General features: G+C 42.0%; 1 protein-coding gene across 6 annotated transcripts in view; it reads right to left on the reverse strand.

The window, feature by feature from the left end:
• FHIP1A (FHF complex subunit HOOK interacting protein 1A) overlaps positions 1-5,518 on the reverse strand; it is an 89,339-nt gene extending 83,821 nt beyond the window's left edge. For 3 of the 6 annotated variants that reach the window (XM_021530203.3, XM_021530205.3, XM_021530201.3), the window contains exons 1-2: positions 5,270-5,518; positions 4,705-4,793 (exon numbers count right to left, since the gene is read on the reverse strand). The gene's annotated coding sequence lies outside the window, so the exon portion shown is untranslated. Of the gene's footprint in view, positions 1-4,704; positions 4,794-5,034; positions 5,233-5,269 lie in introns of those variants that run through there. The other 3 variants (XM_077782930.1, XM_021530202.3, XM_021530204.3) reach the window with 2 other exon arrangements.
• Positions 5,519-9,017: the final 3,499 nt, after the last annotated feature.

Consider the following 9,017-nt stretch of genomic DNA (forward strand, 5'->3'; position numbering starts at 1 on the left):
TTCTATAGAAAAACTTCCACAGAAAGAAATCCTACCCTTCACCAATGTACAATGCAGACAACTTGCAAAAATGAGCTAGAATTAGAAGGATAATGGGCACAACTGTCTTTCAGTAATAGTTACTGACACAAACAATCTAGCACGTTTTTATTACTACACAGCTTTCCTTTCTTAAAAAAAAAAAAAAAAGACAAGTTCTTCTAAGGCATGCAAATGTTTAAATAAACAAAACTGTGCCTGTCACATGCTTGGACATTACAGTAGAGGTACAAGGAGAGAAAAGATCTGACTGTGCTTCTAAAGCTAAATGGCAAAAACTACATTATAAGAATTTGCCTCACTCTTTTAGCACTAATCTATGTATGTTTTCACACAAAATGTAGATAATACCATGGTCATTATGTTTAGATCAGAATTAACTGTCATGGTCTAACATTACTGCATGCATAGGAAATTCAGTATTGCATCAAAATTTGATCTTTTTTAAGGAAAGGAAAAAGATAAAGAAGTCATTGATTTCTCAGTATCTCACAACCGATGGCAAACCACCACAGTTTGAAACAGTATAAATTTCAGGGCAAATTTTCCAACTCCTAGGAAAAGGTGCTACATTTGGTTCAGAGATAATCTGAGTCAAAGTCCCAACTACATGCTGGGCCTCCTGCATGCAGATAGCTGTGCTTGTGTCATGTTTCCAAACTTTCCTCTGCTAATTAAATGTAATCTCACGTGGTATCATAGGTAACACATTCTTAGATTATGTCTTCACATGCCTTGAGCCCATATCACCACTCTCACAAGCTCTTATTTTACCTGCTCTGTTTCAATTCCACATGGAATTGCCTCAACTGGACATGCCCTTCAGGATCACCTTAGACAAGAATTTTTTGGCCACATGGTTTAACATGCAAAGCATTCTTACCATACCATCACTGAGTCCTTGACTGAGAGATACCTACCTGTAGTAATCGGAAGTCTTATGATCAATGCCTACAACAGAAAGTAAGGGAACATGGATTCCAAAAGCTCCTCAGTGTTCATAATGCTAACTTCATCTGGTGAATGCTTCCTTACCATCACAGCACTTCCACAGATAAAGCTGACTCCTTAAAATGTAGTGGTGTGTGTACACATGTATTACAATGGAGTGATATTAAGCCAGAAGCACTTATTGTACACATTCACAAGTGAATTCAAAACTGTTATTTTAATTCACTAGAATCACGGAATTATTAAGGCTGGAAAAGACCTCCAAGATCAGCAAGTCCAACCTGTGACTGAAAACCACCATACCAACTAAACCATAGCACCAAGTGCCAAATCCAGTAATTTCCTAAACACTCCCAGGGATGGTGACTCCACCCCTTTCCTGGGCAGCCCATGCCAATGCTTAATCACCTCTTCAGTAAAGAAATTATTCCTAACGCCCAGCCTGAATATCCCTTGGCACAGCTTGAGGCCATTTCCTCTGCTGTTGGTTGCCTGGAAGAAGAGACCAACACCCACCAGGTTACAAGGACCTCTCAGGCAATTGTAGAAAGTGGTAAGTTCTCCCTTGAGCCTCTTTTTCTCCAGGCTACACACCCCCAGATCCCTCAGCCACCCCTAACAGGACTCAGTCTCAAAACTCTTCACCAGCTTCACTGTCCTTCTCTGGACATGCTCCAGAACCTCAATGTCCTTCTTGTGAGGGGCTCAGAACTGGACCCAAGACTTGAGGTGCAACCTCAGCAAGGTCTATTTGACCTGCTATCAATGGCACAATGAAGTCCTAACTCTACTTTCCAAATAAATTAATAAGATCAGGAAAAGGCATTGTTTCTTGTAAGCTGTTTGCATAAGGTTTTAAAGATACAGACACTCTTACAGAGCAGCCATACCAGCATCTTACAAGTCTTTATTCGGCCACTATACTGTATTGCCAAAAGGACTGAAAAAAAATCAGAACTTCTAGTTCACTCATACCCCAACTTTTGACTAGTGCAGACCTTTGTGGTCTCTTCTGGAAGCACCCCAAGGTTGTTTGTCTTTACTCAATACTATTAGAACATTAGAAGTGCAATCATAACATACCAAAAGTATAGGCATCTGCTGTTGTGTACTGCATTACCTGAAACACACCCAAAAGCACTATGCTAAGAGCCTTCCTTGATGCCCTCTTTCCTGGTGCTTATTCTGATGCAGATACAGACCACGACCTTTTTGTTGGGGTGGCAGCTATTTAGTATAAAATTGACCTATCCCATTAGGCTGAGAAGAGACCATAAGTAACAATGCCAAGCCAAAATGTCTAAGTAGAAGAGTCTGATAGTTTGTCTGCAAACCAAAATACAGTTATAAAATTATTACCAAAAAAGTATTACTAGAACAAGAGGTCAAAAAGGCCTTGTTCTCAGCAGCACATAACAAACACCACAACATACCACCAAACATACCAACTACACTAAATATGCCATAGGAAAAAGAGAGAGAGAACACATTTCTCTCATGTCTGAGGGAAACTACTGCTCACAGTAACATCAGATCAAGATGTGCAGAATTGCATCCTTAAAAAGTCAAGTATGCTACTCAAAAATTATAGAGCTAAACAAGATTCCCATCAGACTAATTAAAATTTGGAGATCTTTTGCAATGAAACGCTCTGCAGGCATCAAAAAGCAGCATCTGTATATAATAAATAAAGATATGCAAGGGAGGAACAGCAGCACTTGTGGATAAATTCTTTGTTAAAAAGAAGTCTTAAAACGATATATATCAAAGTAATCTTAATAATCCTTCAATGTACAGTTTAACAGAGAAACTGATGCTTCAGATGGTACTGAGAGTCTGTATATCTGAAGACTTAAGCTTGGCAGGCATCAATGCATCACTATAATCTTTTTGAAGAGAAAACATAGCTATAGATTTCCAAAACTCAGTGTCATGCCAGGATGAAATAAAACCACATTAGCAGCAGTTTCTCCAATTTTGCTTCTCTTGGCTTCAGATTCTATGAAAGTTTGTATTCTATTTAGAATGAAAAACATGAAAACAACTCAAAGCCAAAACCCTTACAGAGGACAATCCGGTTTTTACCAGCACCACCATATAGTTTAGACACAGTAAAGTTTAGAGAAGAAAAAAAAGGAAACTACATACATAAAGCTAAGTTTCTTCCACGAGGTTTGTCCACACATTTTTCATCAATCTAAAAAGATTCACTTCTTTTTCAAAGCACGTATCGTCAATCACCATGGGTCAATAAACAGACAAAAACAGTTGTTAGCAGAAGTCAATTGAAAACAATTGTTTTGATTGAGACAGATAAGAGGAAAAGACATCTGGATGTTCCATGAGTTTCACCAGTGCTATCCTCACATCAATATCTCACTGGTACAACCTTGCCCTCTGCAATTATTTATACTTGCATCATATGGATTGTAAGTTTTTCTGCCTTTCCTTTCTCCCTTTGACCTTCCATGTTCATTAAAGCAGAGCCAGAGAAAAAGAAAGAGAAAGAAGCAAATTACAGCATTAGGTCCTAATTCTAAGATTAGTTTCAGATCAGGTGGACTCTTGTACACACATACCCCAGAAGAAGTAAAGCACCACAGATGATGTGAAAACCGTAATTTGACATAATTCCTTCAGGTATTACAAACCCTTCCAATCAACATTTTTTCTAAAAGGTTTACTTCTAGAAATTGTGATATAAAACCAGCACAGGGCAGAGACATGAGTCTATATTGCATGACCTAACACTACTACCTTATTGGTGTATGAGAGATCTCTTTGAAAGGATAATTTATTATCACTACCTCTTCTCTCTGAAAATGAAAACAAAACTAAGACCTCATGCTCCCCCACTAAGATGAGGCCCTAGATCCTTTTTACTGCTATACAAGAGAATAAAAACACCGTTGTACTAAAAGAAAATGCAACTATAAACTCTTGCACAGCATCAGTTCCCCATTAGTCAACACAAAATACCTAGGCAGAGAGGGCACTGGCAGATTCTGACATCACATTCAGTTCAATCACAAGTAATAGGGTGGCTTATGCATTTTTTTTCTCCTTATCATCATTGTATGAGATATGTTAATGCTAATAGCAAAACCAATCAAACAGCCCAGGGAAGAGAAAAATCAAACAAATAAAAATCTTTTAATACCATCAAGTATGCCTTAGCCTTTCTCAGGTACAAGAAACCACATGCCCCAACCTGGCAAACTCCTGTACTGGCAGCCTGGCCTTGTGCACGATGTCCAAGCAGACAGTGGGCACCTGCCAGCACCTATGTATTTGTCCACATGGAGCAATGCAACCATGCCAAGTTGCCACCAAGACCCTTGTGCAACAGAAAGATTCACATGACCTAACTAATAGTTCCTCAAAGATCAGAGAAAGCAACACAGTAATCACTTTGTCAGGGCACACTGCCTTCTCCCGTTACCCGGGGCCCGAAGCTGCCGAGACCTCTACTTTCCTTTGGCATCCAAAGCAAACGCCAAAATAGCCTTCGGAGATTCGGTGAGTGACGCGGGGAGAAAGAAATAATCAGTGTTAATTAACCTGTTAAAACAGAAATCCGAGCCCAAACTCAGCACACAGGCACAGGGTCACGCGAGTGACAGCGCCACGCAGGAATACCTGGCACTCCGTTAGGCGTCACCCTTGGGAGGAAAAGCCTTCTGGAAAACAAAAGCGCGTATCCCATGCTCTCACCTCGGCACTTGTCCGCTCACGCAGCGCTGCGCGAAGCCTGGCTCCCCTCTCTCCCCGAAGTTCGCGACCAACGCTGCCCAAGGGTCGCCCTACAAACCAACAGCGGAAAAGCCGAGCCAAAAAGATAAAGGGGATTAGGCGGGCATTACTTCCAGTGACCTATATACTGCCCTCAGCCCGCGGCGGCCCTGCGGCAGACGGCAGCTGCCGGGCCGGGGGTGCCACCGGCCGGACAGCCCGCCCCGCCGGCGGGCGGCCGAGCGCGGCGCGGCGCCCCGAGTCCCGCGCGGGCCCGTCCGCGGCCGCCGGCCCTCGCGGCTCAGCCCCTACCTGCCGCGGGTGGCAGCGCAAAGTTTCTCCGGGGAGGGGCCAGGCGGGCTCCACTCCCTCTCCGCCGAAACCACCGGCTCCGGGAAGGAAGGAAGGGAGAAAGGAAAGAGGGAGGTGGCCACCCAGGTAAATCGCCGTCCGCGACGGGACAGCGGGGCCGTCTTTAATCCCTCGGACGGGAGCGCCCTCACGCCCGCCCGCCCCGAAGGCTCCGTCCCTCAGGCGGGCATCTTACCCCGCGCCCCTCCAGCTCCCGCTCCCTCACAGCGAGCGGCCCCGCTCGGCACCGGCCGCCCAGCTCGTGTCGGCGGGGCCGGGCCGTGAGTCAGAGCGGCGGGGAGGAGCCGCGACCTGCCGGGGAGGCCGCGAGGGCTCCCGCCGGGGACGGTGCGGGGAATACAGCCCGACCTTGGAAACTACAACCCTGCAATTAGGAAAGATTCCTGCCATCGCTGCCTGCCTACATGGAAAACCCGCAAGCCAAAAGTACCATTTTAAATCTATCCCGATCTTACAAATGAAACTTAGTGGTAATTCCCTAATGATTCAAGCTGCAAGCAGATCAGTGGCCTGGAGCGCTTCTCCTGTGAAGAGAAGCTGAGAGAGCTGAGGTTGTTCAGCCTGGAGAAGAGAAGGCTCTGGGGAGACCTTGTTGTGGCCTTCCAGTACTTGGGAGCATCTCTCATGAGGAGAGAGACTGCAGGAGCTGGGCCTGTTTAGTCCAGAGAAGAAAAGACTTGGAGAAAATCTCTTTAATACATACAAATAATACATACAAATCTGTTAAAGGCAGGTGCCAAGGTGGTGCCAGCTACAGGACAAGGAGCAATGGGCATAAACTAAAAGACACCAAGTTTCGCCTCAGCATGAGGAAGAACTTTATGTTGAAGGTGGCAGAGCACTGGAACAGAGGTCATGGAGTCTCCATCTCTGGAGACCTTCATCTGGAGGAGTTCCTTTGTCATCTGCTGAAGGTGCACCTACCTTGGCAAGAGAGTTGGACTACATGATCTCCAGAAGCCCCTTCCAACCCTGACAATTCTGTGACACTTGAAGTAGGCTCATAAGGAAGAGCAAGAGGGACTTTTTGTGTGGGTGCATAGTGATAGGGCAAGTGTTATTGGTTTTAAACTAAAACAGAGCTTTAGATGAGATGTTAGGAAAAATTCCATATTCAGAGGGTGGTAAGGCACTGCAACAGGTTCCTCTCAGCTCTGGATGTTCCTTCCATGGAAGTGTTCAAGACCAAGTTGGATGTAGCTTTGATCAATCTGGTCTAGTGGATGGCATCTGTACCCATGGCAAGAGGTTGAAACTGGATAATCTTTAGATCTCTTCCAACACAAACCTTTCTGTGATTCTGTGATACCATATAGTTCTTATTTTTAAACACCTCACTGTAACTGTGACAGACTGCTGTGTTGAATATTTAAGCATGGTTCAATATGCCTCTATGTTTTTGGGGTGTTTTTAAGGCTTCAGATAAATTAATTAGACTATAAGTGTTCTTATTATGGTTTTACTAAAGACTCAAAATAGGAATAGATGTTGGCCTATTAGGGTAAGAGCTCATTTAAATAAATATATAGTATAATCTATCAAGTGTAATGGTGTTGTTTCTGAGCTCAGGAAGCATTCTTTCCAAACTTCTATGTAATTAAAGGATAATTTACTGACTCACACACTAACTCACACCTAGGTATGCCAGAGTTAAGGTTTCCCAACCCAGGATAAAACTGTCATCCAAAAATCCACTAAGAAATAAAACTGATCTAACATAACTGAGGTTCCTCCACTCCTCCACTTAGGAAGACTGGAAGAATCATTGGTTCTTGTACTGTATCTTGGCACACATGGAAACTAAATCTAAACTTTAAGGAGCAGGGAGTACTGCCATTTCAGGGACTATAATTCCTCCCTCACATGCTGTTGTTTATTGGTTTTGGAACTGCAAGATGAAATAGTAAGGCCATATAATTCTTTATTGAAAATGCTATGGCAGAGGTGGTTGGTGCTCAGCAGAGCTAGTAACATCATACCCTCACAGTCTGAATCCAGAATCTATTGCTTAGATGTCTGAGGATGCATGTCTCTCTTTGGAGAGATGTTTTCCAACATTAGATATGGTATTTCTTTACATAAATTCAGGAAGTCACTTCCAAGTGCTGCTATTGAGCCTGGGTGCGGAGATGGATGGCATTTGGCTGCTGTCTAGGACAGCAGAGCAGAAGCCAACTTAGGAATTTGGTAGAATTGTCTAGAGGACTTTAGGAGAAACTGAGAGGATACGTCTGTTTAAATTGTTTGATCTCAGAAGCACAGGAACCATCAGCCAGCACACAGAGGAAAGATGCCCTTTGTTTGAAACCTCTCCTCATAAGCAGATCATTAAGGAGTGAGCCTCTGAAGCACTATCTCTTGCAGATGCCAATAGAATCTATTTTGCTTCTTTCCATTGCTGCTCTAAACATTTTAAAAGCACTCCATAATTATTTTTGCTGTGATAATTATGTTGAATCCAAGATAGCCGTCCTTTTACATCCCTATCTCTTAATCATTTGATAAGCTGTTCTATCACACAGAGTTAGAAGAGATGTAAGTGTAAAGATGGCTTATCACAAGCTCACACTAATCCTCCTACTCACCCTCTTTGCTCTGGAGGCATTCTAAGCTACTGAGAAATACTTCACCCAAGTGTAAGAGTAAGAGGCATAACATGTGAACCAAACACAACTGACTGACGGCATCATTGCAAATAGTAAACGTAACATGAGATTTCACTGTCAGCACTTGCTGGTCTTGAATGTTGTGTCATTGATACAATTGTGCAGTACCTCTCCTGAAGTTACTAATAATTAAAACTAACATTGTATTTACAGTAGTTAGAGAACACAGCAACATTTATGCTTATACTTTTGGTCACAAGTTTTACTCCACAGAAAAACTGGGCTTTCTAATGAAATTCCAGTGTTTCTACTTTCTGTGACCCAGGGCATGCCTGCAGCATCAGAAAGATACTTTCTGCAGACAAAAAATGACCAAGTGCATCTACAAAGATAAACCAGACAGCTTTTAGAAGAACTCTCTTACAGTAGATTTCTAAGTCATTTTTTCATGTTATGTATTTTATCCATTTGTCCATAAAGGAGTGTACTTTATGCAAAGAATTGAATTACACTCTCCAATTACTAGTCACAAGTGCACTACAAAGAGAAAATCCCTAAGACAGAAATAGTTTCATTTAAAGAAACCCAAGTTACTGTCAACAAACCTGAATGCTCACTGTCAATTAAGTGACCTCTGAACTGCCCCATTTAACACAGATTTTTCTTAGACTTGATATAGATACCACCTCAGTAAAACAAACCTATACCATATTTGCTTCTTAGCAAGAGATCTGATTTCCAGGAAAGGTGTGAGAAGATAAACATTTCCCATTTAAGAACAAATAGAAATACAGATATTTTCCAAGTCATGTTATATGCTATACTACAGCCATTGTCCCTTATCTTCTCTGAGCAAGAGGAAAAAAGAAAGTTTTCTTTAAATCTTCAGAAAGGTACTTCAGAATTTTCTCTACACATACCTTAAAACCTTCAGACTAAGAAAGGAAAGCACACTAAGTGCCTATGAAAAAAACTTTGGTTACTTCTACCTAAATCATGTTTCATCTGAATGGTATAAGTCACATTCATCCCTCAATGTTAAAAGATGTCCCCAAGCTTTTTTTGAGATATAGTTTTGCAAATACTTTGCTGCAACACACGATTTTCAATCTAGTACCATCCTAAAATCATTAGTATAAGACAGATAAATGTTTCATTTACATTGATAGAATCCAGACTTGGCTGGACTGGTAACTAATGCATGTATGTAGATTGAAAATTACTACATTACCTTTCAGTGTTTGATGAACAAAAAATAATGTTGAAGATTTAATAACCTATCTTAATTGGTATGTATTGATTTTACTGTTTCAAGAC

This window comes from Lonchura striata, chromosome 4 (assembly GCF_046129695.1).
Source record: "Lonchura striata isolate bLonStr1 chromosome 4, bLonStr1.mat, whole genome shotgun sequence".
Taxonomy (NCBI): domain Eukaryota; kingdom Metazoa; phylum Chordata; class Aves; order Passeriformes; family Estrildidae; genus Lonchura; species Lonchura striata.